Genomic DNA, 21,816 nt, shown 5'->3' with positions numbered 1-21,816 from the left:
GTTTTAGGCTAGAACCCAGAGCCTATTTAACCTATAAAATATCTGATACATGGTATTTAAATAGAATAGTTCCATAGTACCCAACATTCAAGCTTGAAATCTGATACCAATGAACAGACACAAACACAAAACGGGAACATAATGTGAAGATAGAGAAAAAAGACAGCCATCTACAAGCCGGAAAAGAGACTTGGAATAGTTTCTTCTTTCACGACTCTCAGAAGGCACCAACCCTGCTGACCTCTTCATCTCAGAATTCTACCTTCCAGAACTATGAGAAAATAAATTTCTGTTGTTGAAGCCCTCTGTCTGTGGTACTTTGTTACAACAGTGTTAGCAAACTAAATGTATCCCATTTTTTTTTCTCTTACCTGATTATCCACAACTGCATAGTCAGTATAAGTACAAGCCAGAGAAATTTCATAATGCTTTTTAAGGTTTTTCTTCATTTCTTTTATTTCAGCCATCCACAAAATTATTCTTTGAACTCAAGCTGTTAAAACTGATTTTAAAAACTGAATATAAAATTATGCTCAGAAAAATTAGTAAATATATTGATTATAATGTGTTCCTTTATTTTTTAACTTTAAGGTTATGTCTATGGACCCCAGGTCAAAAGAATGCCAGGTAATTCAAGCCCAAAACATAACTGCCCCTATTAGAGGATATTCATCAGGCATTACCTATGTTGTCTATCAGCTTACCATTTAATTAATTTGCATGAATTTGCATTAATATATATTTAACAAGAAATTTAAAAACCTCTGCACCTCTCTCACTTTTCATACCCACCAAATTTTTACTTATTTTCTATATTTGGTGGAATTGCATTTTTAACATTCAATTTGATGAAAAAAATTTAATTATCCTAACAATTGCATACAAATTCAAGTACTTTATAGCTGGATAAGTATAGAAAAAATTTATCTACCAGGATCTCTTCTTTCTAACATACACTGTAATTGACTTTCTGTGGGTGCCAAAATTAGCCTTGAGATATGTTGGGGTATTCCTCAATCAATAACTCATTGTTTGGATGGAATGATGTAGAGAGGAAGGGAGAAGAGCCTCCTTGGTCATTAGAACAGGCCTGTATCAGCCATCCTGTAAGATATCAACTGGCCTCTGGGCCACTAAAACCTGGGTTCACAGATATGTGAATCTCACTCTTTCAAGACCCAAGTCTATTCTGTACAAACATCCCCATCTCAGAAATACACCCAAAACAGTCAGAAGAGAATAATTTATTTATGGTCATTTCTTTCAACAGTAGGTAAGGACAAATACCAGGAAAGAATCATGAATGAGGGTGGGTATTTGTAACTATTATCATAAATAATTTTATTTCCCAGGTAAATTTATACATTAGAATGAAACAAAGAGCAATTTCTTTACACATTTGTGTATTTTACATTAAGACATTACAATAAAAACCTAAAAATATATTTCTTGAAAGTTATACTAAAAGTAAATGTTAGATAGCTTGCTCTAATTAGATGTTTGATATTTTAATGGCTATCCTTTATAAGTGAAAATTGCAAATTAAAAAGATAAAAGAAAATCCTGAAAGCAACTAGAGACAAGAGTTCCTTAACTTACAAAGATAGACACATAAGGCTGGCAGCAGATCTGTCCAGAGAACCAGCAGACCAGAAAGGACTGGCATGATATGTTCAACATGCTAAATGGGAAAAATATGCAGCCAAGAATACATTATCCAGCAAGGCTATCACTCAGAGTAGAAGGAGAGATAAAGAGTTTCCAAGAAAAACAAAAACTCAAGGAATTCATGAACACTACACCAACCCTGCAAGAGATATTAAAGGGGACCCTTTGAGAGTAAATAGAGACCAAAGTAACAAAGACCAGAAAGGAATGGAGACAATCTACAGGAACGATGGTACTTTACAGTTAATACAATGGCATTAAATTCATATCTTTTAAAAATTACTCTGAATGTAAAGGGACTAAATGCTCCAATCAAAAGAGATAGGGTATCAGAATGGATTTAAAAAAAAAAACAAACAAACTAGGCCCATTGATATGCTGCTTACAAGAAACTCATTCTAGACCCAAAGACACCTCCAGATTGAAACTGAGGGAGTGGAGAACCATTTATCATGCTATTGGGCATCAAAACAAAGCTGGAGTAGCCATCCTTTTATCAAACAAACTAGATTTTAAACTAAAGTCTGTAATAAAAGATGAAGAAGGACACTATATCATAATAAAAGGGTCTATCCAACAAGAAGATCTAACAATTGTAAATATTTATACTCCTAACTTAGGAACAGCCAAATATATAAATCAATTAAAAACAAACTTAAAGAAACTCATGTATAATAATAAAATAATAGAAGGGGACTTCAATACCCAATCACAGCAATGGTCAGAATATCTAAACAGAAGATCAACAAGGAAACAAGGGCTTTGAATCACACACCGAACCAGATGGACTTAACAGATATATTCAGAGCATTTCATCCTAAAGCAGCAGAATACACATTCTTTTCGAGGGCACATGGAACATTTTCCAGAATGGATCACATACTTGGTCACAAATCAGCCCTCAACAAGTACAAAAAGATTGAGATCATACCTTGCCTATTTTCAGAACACAATGCTATGGAATTTGAAGTCAACCACAAGAAAAAATTTGGAAGGACGAAAAATACATGGAGGTTAAAGAACATCCTACTAAAGAATGAATGGGTCAACTAGGAAATTAAAGAAGAATTTAAAAAATACATGGAAACAAATGAAAATTAAAATATGACAGTTCAAAGCCTTTAGGGTACAACAAAGGCAGTCCTAAGAGAAAAGTATACAGGCCTTCCTCAAGAAACAAGAAAAGGCTCAAATATGCAACCTAAACTTACACCTAAACGAGCTGGAAAAAGAATAGCAAATAAAGTCTAAATCCAGCAGAAGAAAGGAACTAATAAAGATGAGAACAGAGGGATGCCTGGGTGGTTCAGTGTCCACCTTCGGCTCAGGTCATGATCTCAGGGTCCTGGGATTGAGTCCCACATCAGGCTTCTTGCTTAGCAGGAAACCTGCTTCTCCCTCTGCCTCTCTCCTTCTCTCCACACCCCTTGCAAATAACCAAATAAAATCCTTAAAAAAAAGATGAGAGCAGAAATAAATGACATAGAAATTAAGCACACACACACACACACACACAGTAGAACAGATCAACAAAACTAGATGGTTCTTTGAAGGAATTGAAAAGTTTGATAAACCCCTAGCCAGACTTATAAAAATGAAAAAAGAAAGGACCCAAATAAATAAAATCATGAATGAAAGAGGAGGGATCACAACCAATACCAAAGAAATACAAACAATTATAAGAGAATATTATGAGCAACTATATACCAACAAGTTAGGCAATCTGGAAGAAATGAATAAATTCCTAGAAACACATAAACTGCCAAAACTGAAGCAGGAAGAAGTAAAAAACCTAAACAGACCCATAACCAGCAAAGAAATTGAATCAGTAATCAGAAATCTCTCAACAAACAAGAGTCCAGGGCCAGAAAGCTTCCCAGGGGGAGTTCTACCAAACATTTAAAGAAGAAGTAATACCTTTTTTTCTGAAACTGTTCAAAAAAATAGAGATGTAAGGAAAACTTCCAAACTTATTCTATGAGGCCAACCTTACCTTAATCCAAAACCAGACAAAGACCTGACAAAAGGAGAATTACAGACCAACATCCCTGATGAACATGGATACAAAAAAAAAATCTCACCAAGATACTAGCTAATAGGATCCAACAGCACATTAAAAAGATTATTCACCACGACCAAGTAGGATTTATTCCTGGGCTTCAGGGGTGGTTCAATATCCACAAATTAATCAACATGATATGCCACATTAATAAAAGAAAGGATAAGAACCATACTATCCTCTCAATAGATGCAGAAAAAGCATTTGACAAAATACAGCATCCTTTCTTGATAAAAACCCTCCACAGTATAGGAATAGAGGGAACATACTTCAACATCATAAAGGCCATATACAAAAGAGCCACAGCAAATATCACCCTCAACAGGGAAAAACTGAGAGCTTTTCCCCTAAGGTCAGAAACATGACAGGGATGTCCACTCTCACCGCCATTGTTCAACATAGTACTAGAAGACCCAGCCTCAGTAATCAGATGACATAAAAAAATAAAAGGCATCCAAATCAGCAAGGAAGAAGTCAAACTTTTACTCTTCACAGACGACATGATACTCTATGAAGAAAAACTGAAGAACTCCACCAAGAAATTGCTAGAACTGACACAGGAATTCAGCAAAGTCACAGGATATAAAATCAACCTACAGACATCTTTTGCATTTCTATACACTAACAATGAAACAGGAGAAAGATAAATCAGGGAATCGATCCCACTTACAATTGCACCCAAAACCATAAGATATCTAGGAATAAACCTAACCAAAGAGGTAAAAGATCTCTACTCTGAAAACTACAGAACGCTTATGAAAGAAACTGAAGATAACACAAAGAAATGGAAAAAATTTCATGCTCATGGATTGAAATAAAAAACATTGTTCAAATGTCTACATTCCCCCAAGCAATCTAACTTTTAATGCAATCCGTATCAAAATACCAACAGCATTTTTTACAGAGCTAGAACAGACAATCCTAAAATTTGTATGGAATCACAAAAGACCCTGAATAGCCAAGGCAATCCTGAAAAAGAAAAGCAAAGCTGGCGGCATCGCAATTCCAGACTTCCAGCTCTATTACAAAGCTGTGATCATCAAGAACAGTATGGTACTGGCACAAAAACTGACACATACATTAATGGAACAGAATAGAAAACCCAGAAATAGACCCACAACTATATGGTCAACTAATTTTCAACAATGCAGGAAAGAATACCCAATGACAGTCTCTTCAACAAATGGTGTTGGGAAAACTGGACAGCAACATACAAAAAAATGAAACTGGGCCACTTTCTTAGACCATACACAAAAATAAATTCAAAATGGATGAAAGACCTAAATGTGAGCTAGGAATCCATCAAAATCCTAGGGGAGAACACAGGAAGCAGCCTCTTTGACTTCAGCTGCAGTAACTTCTTGCTAGACATGTCTTGAGAGGCAAGGAAAACAAAAGTAAAAATGAACTATTGGGACTTCATCAAGATGAAAAGCTTCTGCACAGCAAAGGAAACAATCAACAAAACTAAAAGGCAACCCACAGAATGGGAGCAGATAGTCACATATGACATATCAGATAAAGGGTTAGTATCCAAAATTTATAAGGAACCCATCAGACTCAACACCCAAAAAATGAAAAATCCAGTCAAGAAATGGGTAGAAGACATAAAAGATATTTCTCTAAAAAGAAGTATAAATGGCTAACAGACACATGAAAAAATGCTCAACATCACTCAGTATCAGGGAAATACACGTCAAAACCAAATTAGCAACTCAGAAAACAACAGATGTTGGCGAGAATGCAGAGAAAGGGAACCCTCTTACATTTTTGGTGGGAGTGCAAACTGGTGTAGCCACTCTGGGAAACAGCATGGATTTTCCTCAAAAAGTAAAAAATAAGCTACCCTATGAGCCAGCAACTGCACTACTAGGTATTTATCCAAAGGATAGAAAAATAGTGATTTTATGGGGCACAAGCACCCCAATGTTTAGAGCAGTAATGTCCACAATAGCCAAAATATGGAAAGAGCCGATGTCCATCAATGGATGAATGGATAAAGAAGAGGCTGTGTACACACACACACACACACACACACACACACACATACACACACACAGGAATATTACACATCCATCAAAAAGAATGAAATCTTGCCATTTGCAATGACATGAATGGAACCAGAGTATATTATGCTAAGTGAAATAACTCAATCAGAGAGACAAATACCATATGATTTCACTCATATGTGGAATTTAAGAAACAAAACTGATGAACATATGGAGAGGGAAGGAAAAATAAAATAAGATCAAAAAGAGAGAGAGAGGCAAGCCAGAAAACAGATTCTTAACTATAGGGAACAAACTGATGGTTGCTGGAGGGGAGGTGGATGGAGGAATGGGGTAACTGGGTGATGGGCATTAAGAAGGGCACTTGATGTAATGAGCACTGGGTGTTATATGCAACTGATGAATCACTAAATTCTACCCCTGAAACTAATAATACACTATGTGAACTAATTTGAATTTAAGTTAAATTTTTTTTTAAAAAGAACTAAGTACTCAGACATTTAACTAAACATTTAATTCCACAATTTAATTAGTAATACTCCACAGCATAGTTTCTCTTTTGACACCTTATAGCTTTCAATAATTTCTTGTTCAAGTTTTTCTTCACTCTTTCAGAATTTTGATGGTGATGATTAGCAAGAAGTCATGAAGCTGATTTTTCCACTGAGTGAATATTATATCTAAATTTAAAATATGTGAGAATTTCTTACAATTGCATGTTTACATCACACTAAATCTATTTGCACTACTAAATAGAATTTTTAAAAGCAAGGACTTTTTTTGGGCAATATAATTCTCTGCTTTCCATTCATCTTAGTCCTTTTGATTCTCTTTTTTTTAAGATTTTTATTTATTTATTTAACACACAGAGAGAGAAAGAGCACAAGTAGGCAGAGCAGCAGACAGAGGGAGAGGGAGAAGCAGACTCTCCGCCGAGCAGGGAGCCTGATGCGGGGCTCAATCCCAGGACCCTGGGATCATGACCTGAGCCGAAGGCAGCCGCTTAACCGACTGAGCCACGCAGGCGCCCCGTCCTTTTGATTCTCAAACCAGAGTTTGTATGAGTGAAAGAAGGGATCAGAATTTTTTAGACAGCTTAATTTTAAAGTTATAATAAATAAACGTTAGGATTAAAATTGTTCTCTTCCCAATTTAAACATTCCCTATATTAAGATTCCTGAATACTTGTGAAGAATAGACTATGGTTTTTTGTTGTTTTACTCATTAGTTCATTTTCACCTATGAAATGCAGTTTAGGAATTTATTTGTGGGGGTTTCTATGAATGTTTTTGTACTTCATACTTGGCTTAACTTTTTTATTTTTGCTCAAAAAGTTTCCTATTTACAAAAAAATAAAATGCAAATTCTGTTATAGGCATTTGAAGGCATTAATAATTTAGTCTGAAATGACCCTTTGAACTATGAAATTTGTATATTTATGTGCATATAAAGCTTATAAGAAGGTGGGTGGATGTATACATATCAAAATATATAGTCCTAAATTAAAATAATCTCAAGCCATAGCTATTCTCTTTATCTTTCTCACATACACTGGACATAAATGAGAAATATATGAGGTATATATGATATATAAGATAATATAAGAGATCTATGTGAAAGAGATATTATATGTATAATTATATTACATATGTATAATATAAGTTCTGCTCATAATCTATCATTCATTTGTTTCTTTTGGAGAGGTCTTGTTTTGTTTCAAATGGAGCAGAATAAATTGGACCTAGGCTCAAAGTCCTTCCGTTCTCCTCCATATCTAGCATATCTACCCTTTGAGACCTGGCTTCTTTGTGAAAATGCCTTTGACCACTCCAGCCCATTGCATTATCTCTCCACACTAAACTCTAAAGCACCTAATGTTTTATCACACATTTTTTAGAATGTATGCTATGTTACATGCCCTTGAAAGAATATACTTCATAGTTAATAATGTACTGCATCTGTACATCTGAAGCAAATAATACATTATATGTTAAAGAAAAGAAAAGAAAAGAAGAAGAAGAAGAAGAAGAAGAAGAAGAAGAAGAAGAAGGAGAAGGAGAAGGAGAAGGAGAAGGAGAAGGAGAAGAAGGAGAAGAAGGAGAAGAAGGAGAAGAAGGAGAAGAAGAAGAAGAAAAGAAGAAGAAGAAGAAGAAGAAGATAGCAGAAGGGGAAGAATGAAGGGGGGGAAATTGGAGGGCGAAATGAACCATGAGAGACTATGGACTCTGAGAAACAAACTGAGGGTTCTAGAGGGGAGGGGGTGGAGGGATGTGTTAGCCTGGTGATGGGTATTAAAGAGGGCACATACTGAATGGAGCACTGCGTGCTATACGCAAACAATGAATCATGGAACACTACATCAAAAACTAATGATGTACTGTATAGTGATTAACATAACATAATAAAAAAAAGAATGATTAAAAAAATAATAATAAAATATTACTCCTAAATTCCCAGAGGTACCAAATCTCTCCTCATATTCACTACAATGCCTATAGAATGCCTTGAACCCCAAAATGTTTAGTAAATGTTTATTTACTAACTGGTTATACTACTGAATTTACAGTTGACCCTTGAACAATGTGAGGGTTAGGGCCGCTGACATCCTGCACCACCAAAAATCCACATACAACATTTGACTCCCCAAAAACTTAACCAGAAATAGTTTACTATTCACTGGAGGCCTCACTGGTAACATAATCAATTAACACAAATTTTGTATATTATATGTATTACATATTGTATTCTTACATTAAAGTGAGCTAGAGAAAAGGAAACACTATTAAGAAAATCATTATGAGGGGCGCCTGGGTGGCTCAGTCCTTAGGCATCTGCCTTTGGCTCAGGTCATGATTCCAGGGTCCTGGGATCAAGCTCCGCATCAGGCTTCCTGCTCAGTGGGAAGCCTGCCTGTCCCTCTCCCACTCCCTCTGCTTGTGTTCCCTCTCTCACTGTGTCTCTCTCTGTCAAATAAATAAAATCTTTAAAAAGAAAATCATAATGAAGCAAAAATAATTTATAGTACTATACTGTATTTATTGAAAAAATCCACATATAAGTGGACTCATGCTTTTCAAACCCTCGTTGTGCAAGGGTCAACTATAACTGCTTCAGGGTCATATACATCATTATTTCCCAACTACTGTCAATGTCTTAAGGGCAGCCATGTCCAAATATTTTATGCATTCACAAGTCCTGGGTGCAGCACCAAGAAGCAGAGACAAATGACCTGAATGTGAACTCATTTCATCCATACAGATCAACTAAATATTTTACAAAGGAAAACCATTATTTTAAGTACAATGAAGACATGATTGCTAATTATTTGATGCCACTACTAAGTCCCATCTAACTTTTTTCAACACTCAAAAGGGAACAATAGAAACAGGAAACTAGCAGACTGTCTTAAAACTTTTCTAAGATCCTTCTTTTCAGTGAAGGATTTAGATGTAATCACTTTGAATACAAGGTACAAAACAAATATTTAGTGTGAGGTCATATGTATATATGTGTATGCATGTGTGTGTTAATGTACATTTTATCTTTTGGCAAAGATACAACACAGTTTTATTCTTTTTCCCTTATCTTACTTTGATGATATATAGAACTTTTTAAATAACTGATGGGCCAAAGAATCCCACTGTACTAACTAAAATAAACTATACATTAGGTTTTAAAGTATAATTTAATAGGAGAGGTACTCCTTCCTCTAATACTATACTCGACTTGGTATAGTAAGTATAACTTCAACATAGAGTTAAGGTTCTTCACAATTTTACTAATATGGATCAGAAATTGTATGTCCTGACTTAATTATTCTTTTCTAAAGTCTTCAAAATCATACAATATTTTTTGTAAGCAAAACTTCATATTTTTTAATTTTATTTTATTATGTGCATCACCATATATTACATCATTAGTTTTTGATGTAATGTTCCATGATTCATTGTTTGCATATAACACCCAGTGCTCCATTCAGTACATGCCCTTTTTAATACCCATCACCAGGCTAACCCATCCTCCCACCCCCCTCACCTCTAGCACCCTGTTTGTTTCTCAGAGTCCATAGTTTCTCATGGTTCGTCTCCTGCTCCAATTAACCCCTTCATTTTTCCCTTCCTACTCTCTTCTTTTTTTTTTTAAACATATAATGTATTATTTGTTTCAGAGGTACAGGTCTGTGATTCAACAGTCTTACACAAATCACAGCGCTCACCATAGCACATACCCTCCCCAATGACTATCACCCAGCCACCCCATCCCTACCATCACCCACCACTCCAACAACCCTCACTTTGTTTCCTGAGATTCAGAATTCCTCATATCAGTGAGATCATATGATACATGTCTTTCTCTGATTGACTTATTTCACTTAGCATAATACCCTCTAGTTCCATCCATGTCGCTGCAAATGGCAAGATATTCTTTTTTTGGTGGCTGCATAATATTCCATTGTGTGTGTGTGTGTGTGTGTGTGCGTGTGTGCGTGTGTGTGTGTATATATCTCACATCTTCTTTATCCATTCATCTGTTGATGGACATCTTGATTCTTTCCACACTTTGGCTATTGTGGACATTGCGGCTATGAATATTGGGGTGCACATACTCCTTCGGATCACTACATTTAAGTTACAAATGTAATTACATTTGCAATTAAAACGTAATTACAAATGTAATGTACAAATTTGTAATTAATTACAAATTTGTAATTAATTACAAATACAAATGTAAATACCCAGTAGTACAATTGCTGGGTCAGAGGGTAGCTCTATTTTCAACTTTTTGAGGAACCTCCATACTGTTTTCCAGAGTGACAGCAAAAGCTTGCATTCCCACCAACAGTGTAGGAGCGTTCCCCTTTCTCCACATCCCCACCAACATCTGTCGTTTCCTGACTTGTTAATCTTAGCCATTCTGACTGGTGTGAGGTGGAATCTCATTGAGGTTTTCATTTGGATTTCCCTGATGGCGAGTGATGTTGAGCACTTTTTCATATGTATGTTGGCCATTTGGATGTCTTCTTTGCAGAAATGTCTGTTCATGTCTTCTGCCCAATTCTTGATTGGATTATTTGTTCTTTGGGTGTTGAGTTTGATAAGTTCTTTATAGATTTTGGATACTGGCCCTTTATCTGATATGTCATTTGCAAATATCTTCTCCCATTCTATCAGTTTTCTTTTGTTTTTGTTGACTCCTTCCTTTGCTGTGCAAAAGCTTTTTAACTTGTTGAAGTCCCAATAGTTCATTTTTGCCCTTGCTTCAATTGCGTTTGGTAAAGTGTCTAGGAAGAATTTGCTGTGGCTGGGGTCAAAGAGGTTGCTGCCTCTGTTCTCCTTTAGGATTTTGATGGACTCCTGTCTCACATTTAGGTCTTTCAACCATTTTGAGTCTATTTTTTGTGTAATGTAAGGAAATGGTCCAGTTTCATTCTTCTGCATGTGGCTGTCCAATTTTCCCAACACCATTCGTTGAAGAGACTGTCTTTTTTCCAGTGGACATTCTTTCCTGCTTTGTTGAAGATTAGTTGACCCTAGAATTGAGGGTCCATTTCTGGGCTCTCTATTCTGTTCCATTGATCTATGTGTTTTTGTGCCAGTACCATACTGTCTTGATGATGACAGATTTGTAATAGAGCTTGAAGTTCAGAATTGTGATACCACCAGCTTTGCTTTTCTTTTTCAATAGTCCAGTGGCTATTCAGGTCTTTTCTGGTCCCATACAAATTTTAGGATTATTTGTTCCAATTTTCTGAAAAAAGTGGATGGTATTTTGATAGGGATTGCATTGAATATGTAGATTGCTGTAGGTAGCCTACATATTTGAACAATATTTGTTCTTCCAATCCATGAGCATGGAAAGTTTTTCCATTCCTTCGTGTCTTCCTCAGTTTCTTTCATGAATATATTATAGTTTTCTGAGTACAGATCCTTTGCCTCTTTGGTTAGATTTATTCCTAAGTATCTTATGGTTTTGGGTGCATTTGTAAATGAGATCGACTCCTTAATTGCTCTTTCTTCTGTCTTGTTGGTAGTGTATAGAAAGGCCACTGATTTCTGTGCATTGATTTTATATCTTCCCACATACTGAATTCCTGTATGAGTTCTAGCAGTTTTGGGGTGGAGTCTTTTGGGTTTTCCACATAAAGTATCATATCATCTGCAAACAGTGAGAGTTTGACTTCTTCTTTGCCGATTCGGATGCCTTTTATTTCTTTTTGTTGTCAGATTGCTGTGGCTAGGATTTCTAATAATATGTTGAAGAGCAGTGGTGATAGTGGACATCCCTGACGTTTTCCTGACCATAGGGGGAAAGCTCTCAGTTTTTCCCCATTGAGAATGATATTTGCTGTAGGTTTTTTATAGATGGATTTTATGATATTGAGGTATGTGTACCCTCTATCACTATATTCTGCAGAGTTTTGATCAAGAAACGATGCAGTACTTTGTCAAATGCTTTTTCTGCATCTATTAAGAGGATCATATGGTTCTTGTTCTTTTTTTTATTACTGTATGGTATCCCATTGATTGATTTGTGGATGTTGAACCAACCTTGCAGCCCAGGGAAAAATCCCACTTGGTCGTGGTGAATAATGCTTTTAATGTACTGTTGTATCCTATTGGCTAGTATTTTGGTGAGAATAATTGCATCCATGTTCATCAGGGATATTGGTCTGTAATTCTCCTTTTTGATGCGGTCTTTGTCTGGTTTGGAGATCAAGGTAATGGTGGCCTCATAAAATGAGTTTGGAAGTTTTCCTTCCATTTCTATTTTTTGGAAGAGTTTCAGAAGAATAATTATTAATTCTTCTTTAAATGTTTGGTAGAATTCCCCTGGGAAGCCAACTGGCTCTGGGCTCTTGTTTGTTGGGAGATTTTTGATTACTTCTTCAATTTCCTTAGTGGTTTAGGTCTGTTCAGGTTTTCTATTTCTTCCTGGTTCAGTTTTGGTAGTTGATACATGTCTAGGAATGCATCCATTTCTTCCAGTTTATGTAATTTGCTGGCCTATAGTTGCTCATAATATGTTCTTATAATTGTTTGTATTTCTTTGGTTTGATTGCGATCTTTCCTCTTTCATTAATGATTTTATTTATTTGGGTCATTTCTCTTTTCTTTTTGATAAGTCTGGCCAGGGGTTTATCAATCTTGTTAATTCTTTCAAAGAACCAGCCCCTAGTTTCGTTGATCTGTTCTACTCTTCTTTTGGTTTCTGTTTCATTGATTTCTGCCCTGATCTTTATTATTTTCTTCTCCTGCTGGGTTTAGGCTATATTTGCTGTCCTTTCTCTAGCTCATTTAGGTGTAGGGTTAGGTTGTGTATTTGAGAGCTTTCTTGTTTCTTGACAAAGGCTTGTATTGCTATATACTTTCGTTTTGGGTCTGCCTTTGCTGCATCCCAAAGATTTTGAACAGTTGTGCTTTCATTTTCATTTGTTTGCATGAATATTTTTAATTCTTCTTTAATTTCCTGGTTGACCCATTCGTTCTTTAGTAGGATGCTCTTTAGCCTCCATGTATTTGAGTTCTTTCTGACTTTCCTCTTGTTATTGAGTTCTAGTTTCAAAGCATTGTCGTCCAAAAATATGCAGGGAATGATCCCAAACTTTCAGTACTGGTTGAGATCTGATTTATGACCTAGGATTTGATCTGTTCTGGAGAATGTTCCATGGACACTAGAGAAGAATGTGTATTCCGTTGCTTTGGGATGGAATGTTCTGAATATATCTGTGAAGTCCATTTGGCACAGTGTGTCATTTAAAGTCTTTATTTCATTGTTGATCTTTTGCTTAGATGATCTGTCCATTTCAGTGAGGGGAGGTGTTTAAGTCCCCCACTATTATTGTATTGCTGTTGATATGTTTGTTTGATTTTGTTACTAATTGGCTTATATAATTGGCTGCTCCCTGGTTAAGGTCATAGGTATTTACAACTGTTAGATCGTCTCGTTGGATAGACCCTTAAGTAGGATATAGTGTCTTTCGTCATCTCTTATTATAGTCTTTTGTTTAAATCTAAATATCTGATATAAGGGTTGCCACCCCAGCTTTCTTTTGGTGTCCATTAGCATGGTAAATGGTTTCCACCACCCCCCCAACTTTAAATCTGGAGGTGTCTTTGGGTCTAAAATGAGTCTCTTGCAGACAGCATATCGATAGGTCTTGTTTTTTTATCCAATCTGATACCCTGTGTCTTTTGATATGGGCATTTAGCCCAATTACAATCAGGGTAACTATGGAAAGATATGAATTTAGTGCCCATGTATTGCCTGTAAGGTGACTGTTTCTGTATATTGTCTCTGTTCCTTTCTGGTCTATGTTACTTTTAGGCTCTCTCTTTGCTTAGAGGACCCCTTTCAATATTTCTTGTAGGGCTGGTTTTGTGTTTGCAAATTCCTTTAGTTTTTGTTTGTCCTGGAAGCTCTTGATCTCTCCTTCTATTTTCAATGACAGCCTAGCTGGATATAGTATTGAAATAGTATTGATATAGTATTGGTAACTATTGAAAGATATGAATTTATTGGCACCTGGGTGGCTCAGATGGTTAAGCGTCTGCTTTCGGCTCAGGTCATGATCCCAGAGTCCTGGAATCAAGTCCTGCATTGGGCTCCATGCTCAGCAGGGAGCCTGCTTCTCCCTCTGCCTCTCTCTCTCTCTCTCTCTCTCTCTCTCTCTCTCTGTCTCTTATGTATAAATAAATAAAATCTTAAAAAAAAAGAAAAAGAAAATCTTTAAAAAAAAAGAAAGATATGAATTTAGTGTCATTGTATTGCTTGTAAGGTGACTGTTACTGCATATTGTCTCTGTTCCTTTCTGGTCTATGTTACTATTAGGCTCTTTCTTTGCTTAGAGGACCCCTTTCAATATTTCTTGTAGGGCTGGTTTTGTGTTTGCAAATTCCTTTAGTTTCTGTTTGTCCTGGACATTTTTTTATCTCTCCTTCTATTTTCAATGACAGCCTAGCTGTATATAGTATTCTTGGCTGCATATTTTTCTCATTTAGTGCTCTGAATATACAATGCCAGTCCTTGCTGGCTTGCCGGGTCTCTGTGGATAGGTCTGTTGCCAATCTTAAGTTTCTACCATTGTAGGTTACAGACCTCTTGTCTCAAGCTGCTTTCAACTTTCTCTTTGTCTCTGAGACTCGTAAGTTTTACTATAAGATGTTGGGGAGTTGACCTAATTTTATTGACCTTGAGGGGGGTTCTCTGTGCCTCCTGGATTTTGATGCCTGTTTCCTTCCTCACATTAGGGTAGTTCTCTGCTATAATTTGCTCCAATATACCTTCTGCCCCTCTCTCTCTTTCTTCTTCTTCTGGGATCCCAATTATTCTAATGTTGTTTTGTCTTATGGTATCACTTATCTCGCGAATTCTGCCCTCGTGATCCAGTAGTTGTTTAACTCTCTTTTCCTCAGCTTCTTTATTTTCCATCATTTGGTCTTCTATATCACTAATTCTCTCTTCTGCCTCATTTATCCTAGCAGTTAGAGCCTCCATTTTTTATTGCACCTCATTAATAGCCTTTTTGATTTCAAATTGGTTAGATTTTAGTTCTTTATTTCTCCAGAAAGTGTTTCTCTAATATCTTCCATGCTTTTTTGAGGCCCAGATAGTCTCTTTATATTATCATTCTGAACTCTAGTTCCAACATCTTACTAAGGTCTGTATTGATTAGGTCCCTGGCAGTCGATATTGCCTCGTTCTTTTTTTTGAGGTGATTTTTTCCGTTTAGTCATTTTGTCCAGGGGAGAAGAGATGAATGAGAGAACAAAATGATAACAGGGTAAAAATGACCCCAGAAAAATATACACTAAACAAATCAAAAAGACCTGAAATGGGGGAAAAGAAAGGGATAGAAAGAAAAAAAAAGTTAAAAAAATTGATGAAATATGATCAGGCTGGTGAATAGATCAGTGCCACACACCAGATTTTGGGTGTATTTTGGTCTGTTAGAAGAAAGTGCCTCCCAAAATTTTAAAGACAGAAAACTTATATATGTACAAAAATAAGGGTAAATATGATGAAGTGATGTAATATGACTGTAAAGATGAAAATTATAAAAGACATAAAAGGAATTGATAAGATAAGAAGTTGGTTGAAAAAAAAGAGAAATTTAAAAAAGAAAATAAAGGAGAGAATGTGATCAGGCAGGAGACTAGAACAAAGCCATACACTAGAGATTTAGGGTATATTTTGGTCTGTTAGAAGAAACTGTATGCCAAAATTTTAAAGAGAGAACAGCATATATATACCAAAAACAAGGTTAACTACAATGAAGGGATAGAATATGACTCTAAAAATGAAAAATAAAAAGATTTTTTAAAAAAGGGATAGATAAGATGTTGGTTGAAAAAGGGAAAAAGAAAAATTAAAAAAAGAAAAAAAGAAAAATAATTAAAAAAATTAATTTTGAGCGACTAAAGAATAAGGGGGGGAAAAGCCATGAATTCTATGTGCTGTATTCCCCTAGCGCTGGAGTTCTGCCCTTCTCATTGATCGGTAAACTTGGTTTTGGCTGGGTATTCGTGCTGATCTTCTGGGGGAGGGGCCTGTTTTCATGGTTCCTAAATGCCTTGCTAGTCTGGGCTAAGTAATCTGCTCGCATTTGCTTTTGGCAGCATTTTGTTCCTTGCAAGTTTTCCGTATAGCTTTGCAGGACGAGAGTGAAAATGGCGAGCCCCCAATCTCTGCCCTGAAGGAGCTGAGAACCTGGGGCCCCACTCCTCAGTGAGCCCCCAGAGAAAAATCAGTCAATCACTCCCATCTCCCCGGTCTCCAGCCGCAGTCCGTGCTCACCCGGCCTGTGACCAAGTGTTTCTATCTATGGCACATGACTCCATATGGAGTCTCCAAACCCAGCAGATTCCTGTGGTGCACACCTTTGTTGCTCCTCCTGGGGGAGGAAGAATATCTCCACAGATCTGCTGCTTGTTGGGTCCCTGATGGAGGAGCAGTGGCCCGACTGTGCCACAGATCACAGTTTATGGCAACCCCGAGCTGAGAGCCCGCACCTTGGCTCTGTCTCTGCAGTCGGCTTCCCCGCTCAGATACCTGAGAGCTCTGCCGCACTCAGCACCCCCGGTCTTTCTGTGACCCCGAGGGTCCTGAGACCACACTGTCCCGCGAGGGTTCCATCCCCCGCTTAGCTACTGGAGCGACGTCCCTCAGCGGAGCCGACTTCTAAAAGTTCTGATTTTGTGCTCCGGCTCTATCACTTGCCAGAAGTGGTGACGGAGGCCCCCTCCCCCGCCGTCTATCCTCCGGAATATAGCCTCAGATTCACTTCTCCTCATGTCCTACCTTCCAGAAAGTGGTTGCTTTTCTGTTCAGAGAGTTGTTGCTGTTCTTTTCTTCCATCTCCTGTTGAGTTCGTAGGTGTTCTGAATGGTTTGATCCCTATCCAGCTGAATTCCTGGGACCAGACAAAAGTTAGGTCTCCTACTCCTCCGCCATCTTGCTCCTCCTCCAAATTCATACAATATTGAGTATAATACCCAGCCCTCCTGCAGGCAGCCTATCCATTTCACATTTTTCCACAAAACAGGGAAACATTCTTTGCTTTTCAATATCTGCAATTGTCAAAAGTTTGAGGTTTGAGGTATTTTAGTAACTGATTCACCTGAACAAAATTATAAGTAAAATGATATACCATAAAATATATGTGATTGTGAAGAAAAGATAATAAAATCAACTGGCATTTGAGATTGAAAATCAAATTTGCAAGACAGTGAATTTTTATGGAGGAATCAGGAATTATATCTAAATCGGCACTAAATATTTAAAAATAAAACTAAAATCTCAGAAAACTTGGATTATATATTTCTACAATATTGTAATCAAGTGTAGGTAATTCCATGGCACTATGATCATGGAAGAGGATAAAGACTGTCACAAATTAATGTTGGTTATTAACAGGGTAAATACAGGATACAATAAGTATAATTTTAACATAAATAGAGTTAAAATTGTTCAAAACTCTCCAAGGACAAGTCAGAGATTATTCTTCCAATTTATCACCCAAACCAATATGGAGAGTAAATATTGAGGAAGATACTAACAATTAAGTTAAAACAACAGATGCAAACCTGGTTTGTCCTGTAAAATTAGGAAACTTGAACAAATGGAATTATGTTAAAGCAGAATTCAGCTAATTCTCCAAATATTAAGGAACCCAGTCCTGAGAGACACAACAAATCAGTTATTGATCTAATCTACAAATGTTAGAATTAAAGCAGTGTGCAGCTCAATATAAGCTCAAGGAGGAATGGGACACTAGGGGAACTGTTCCTGTATTCCAAAATATATGTACCCTGCTTCCTTACCTTTTTATTTTTAATAACTCAATGTATACATAATAAAGAAATACATCATAAAAATTTCAAACAAGCTGTGTTCCATCTTCTCATTACTTGTACTTCATTAGCTAAGCCACCCTGAAGAAGCACTTCTCAGAGCCATCTGCAGAGATTATAAAGTAGAGGTTAATCCAGTCCACAAGAACCTGGTGACTCACCCTTCCCTGGTGTGGACCTTTGAAATGACCCCCACCAAGCCTCAATATCTCTAGCTTTAATAGGGGAGACAGAAAGTTAAAGAAAAATTGCTGTGTGAATGAATGTTGCTTTGCCTTTCAATGAGGGGGGTTTTGTGATACTATTGCTCAATATTTTGAGAAAAAAATAGATGTGCATTTACCAGTGGTCAGTTTATTCTTAGGTAAACAGAACAGAAAGATAAATGTGAAAAGTGCCAGTGTATGTGAAAAACACCAGCAGAATTTTCTGAGAGTTATGGCAATCCTTTAGAATATATATCTGACCCCTCAGGGATATGAGAGAAATTCTCTACAAACAAAAAGAAAATCAGTTCTGCTTCTGTTACAGCTGAATGAGTTCCTACGGACCCTACCCTCCTGCAGGTACAACTGTAACCTCTGAGAAAAATACAAAACAGTAACCGGAAGTCACTGAAGAGTGAACAAAAGCAGAGATGTTCTGGAGGAGGAACAGGAAAAGAGAACAACAGAAGTGGAAACCCCAGTTCCATGGCTTTTAGCCTGGGGACATGTAGAGAAGCCAAAATGTTGATAAACTCTCCCTCCCGTACATCCCACAATCTTTTTGTCTGAAGAAAGAGAAAACAGAGCTCAGAACAATAGCCATTAAGAGTGAGGGGAGAATCCCAGAAAGGAAAGAACTAAAAAAGGAAATCCCTAAAGTCTGTGAATAATGTAGGCCCAAATTTATCTAATTACTGACCCATACACCTGCAAAGGAAACTCTAAGCATCCCAACTAAGGATGAAAGGATGAAGATTTTAGCTGTTCCTCAGAAGAGAGGGTTTGTAATTTGAGTTTAACTGCCTCATAAAATAAAATAATAAAATATAATATAAAATAAAATAAAATAGTACTCCTCAGAGGACTATAACAGAATAAAGAATTCCCACAACAGAATATTCACAATGCTCAGAAGACAATCCTAAAATTACTAACTTCTAAGAAGGGAAATATTACCCCTTCTCAAGAAGAAAATAAACAGAGATCCAGGACAATGATTGCAAAAATCTGATGAGGATTTAGAAGCAGAACAATAATCCCAGAATAACAAGCCCTGGAAAATATAAATAAGTAGATTCAGTGCCAAAAGAACAGAATGAGGTGGAACATGGGTAAGAAAAGGAACTAGAAAAGTGAGGGAAAAAAATGCCAAAAAAGACAAAGAAAAGAAAGTTTGAAAAAAGGGACTTACAATGCAAGTTCTTCTTGAACATAGTAAAACTAGACTTTTGGAAGGAATTACCTTCCATGAACCACAGAAAAACAAAGGATCATTAAAGATGCCAATGCAAGAAAAAAGGTTAGGAGCCCTAATCCTGAAGTATGTCAACTTGAACTAGTTAAATATTTGCTGAGCGGTACCCAATTCATAATTGGAAAGTGTGTTGGCATCCAATCATGTAAAATTGTAACATAAGTCAAAGCAATATCAAACCACAAAGAAATGAAGTAACTAAAAAGCAAAATGATTACAGGATTATCTAGTAAAATGATTGGGAAAAGGTAATGTTTATAATCAAACTTCCAATTAAAATTAATGAATTTAAAAGATGAATACCATATGATTTCACTCATGTAGAATTTAAGAAACAAAACAGATGAGCATATGGGAAGGGGAACAAAGGGGAAAAAAAGAGATAGAGAGAGAGAGAGGCAAGCAATCCATAAGAGACAGTTAATGATAAGGGGGAGGAGAAAGATGGCAGAAGAGTAGGAGACCTAAGTTTCCTCTGGTCCCAGGAATTCAGCTAGATATGGATCAAACCATTCTAAACACCTACAAACTCAACAGGAGATCAAAGAAAAGAATAGCAACAACTCTCTGAACAGAAAAGCGACCACTTTCTGGAAGGAAGGACCTGTGGAGAAGTGAATCCAAGGCAATATTCGGGAGGATAGATGGCAGGGGAGGGGGCCTCCGTCAGCCACTTCTGGCAAGTGATAGAGCCTCGGAGCACAACATTGGAACTTCTAGAAGTCAGCTCTGCTAATGGACGTCGCTCCAGTGGCTAAGTGGGGGGTGGAACCCTTGCTGGGACAGTGTCATCTCAGGACCCTTGTCTCAGGACCCCTTTCTCACAGAAAAACCAGGGGTGCCTGAGTGCGGCAGAGCTCCCAGGTATCAGAGCAGGGAAGCGGGCTGCAGAGATGGAGCCGAGGAGAGGGCTCTCAGCTCGGGGTTGCCATAAACTGTGATCTGCTGCACAGTCGGGCCACTGCTCCTCCAGCAGGGACCCAACAAGCGAAAGATGCGGGGACACTCCTTTCCTCCTGTGGGAGGAGCAACACGAGAGCGCACCACAGGGATCTGCTGGGTTTGGAGGCTCCACACCAAGTCGGGAACCAGAGATAGAAATGCTCAGTCACAGGCCGGGTGAGCATGGAGTGCGGCCGGAGACCAGGGAGACGGGAGTGACTGCCTGCTTTTCTCTGCAGGCTCACTGAGGAGCGGGGCCCGAGTTCTTGGCTCATCCAGGGCGGATATTGGGAGGCCGCAATTTCACTCTCATTCTCCAAAGCTGTACGTAAAGCTTGCAGGGAACAAAAGCTCCTGAGAGCAATCATGAGCAGATTACTTAGCCCAGACTGACAAGGGTGGGGCAATTCCGCCTCCGCCAAAGAATTTTGGGAACCACAGCAACAGGCCCCTTCCCCAGAAGATCAGCAAGAACAGACAGCGAAGACCAAGTTTACCAATCAATGAGTACCGGCAGAACTCCAGTGCTAGGGGAATACTGCACATAGAATTCATGGCTTTTTTCCCCCTGATTCTTTAGTCTTTCAAAGTTAACTTTTTTTTTGAACTTTCTTTTTTTTTTAATTTTTCTTTTTCCCTTTTTCAACCAACATCTTATCTATCCCTTTTTTAAAAAAATCTTTTTATTTTTCATTTTCAGAGTCCTATTCTATCCCTTCACAGTAGTTAACCTTATTTTTGGAATATATATATAAGTTGTTCTCCATTTAAAATTTTGGGATACAGTTTCTTCTAACAGACCAAAATATACCCCAAATCTCTAGTGTATGGCTTTGTTCTAGTCTCCTAATTGATCACATTCTCTCCTTTTTATTTTTTTTTAAATCCTCTTCTTTCTTTTTTCAACCAACTTCTTATCAATTCCTTTTATAAAATCTTTTATAATTTTCATCTTTACAGTCATATTCCATCCCTTCATCAGATTAACCCCTACTTTTGTACATATATGTTTTTCTTTCTTTAAAATTCTGGGAGGCACTTTCTTCTAAAAGACCAAAATATGCCCAAAATCTAGTATGTGGCACTGATCTATGCACCAGCCTCATCATATTTCATCATATTCTGGTTTTATTCCTATGTTTTGCTTTGTTTGTTTTTATCTTTTTCTTTTATTTTTTCTTTTTTCTTTCTTTCCCTTTCTTTTCCCCTGGTTTCAGTCCTTTCTGATTTGTTTACTGTATATTTTCTGGGGACGTTGTTACCCTCTTAGCATTTTGTTCTCTCATTCATCTCTTCTCCTCTGGACAAAATGACAAGATGGAAAAAC

General features: G+C 37.2%; 1 pseudogene; it reads right to left on the bottom strand.

The window, feature by feature from the left end:
- The window catches only part of LOC148164839 (putative ATP-dependent RNA helicase DDX60), a 107,237-nt pseudogene that overhangs the window by 24,458 nt on the left and 60,963 nt on the right, over positions 1-21,816 (bottom strand).

This window comes from Eumetopias jubatus, unplaced genomic scaffold (genome assembly GCF_037043125.1).
Source record: "Eumetopias jubatus isolate StellerSeaLion01/CBP00866 unplaced genomic scaffold, mEumJub1_p1.0 scaffold_2, whole genome shotgun sequence".
In the NCBI taxonomy this organism is placed as follows: domain Eukaryota; kingdom Metazoa; phylum Chordata; class Mammalia; order Carnivora; family Otariidae; genus Eumetopias; species Eumetopias jubatus.
The sequence above is the reverse complement of the archived record's forward strand: the minus strand, read 5'-3'. Positions and strand labels throughout refer to the sequence as shown.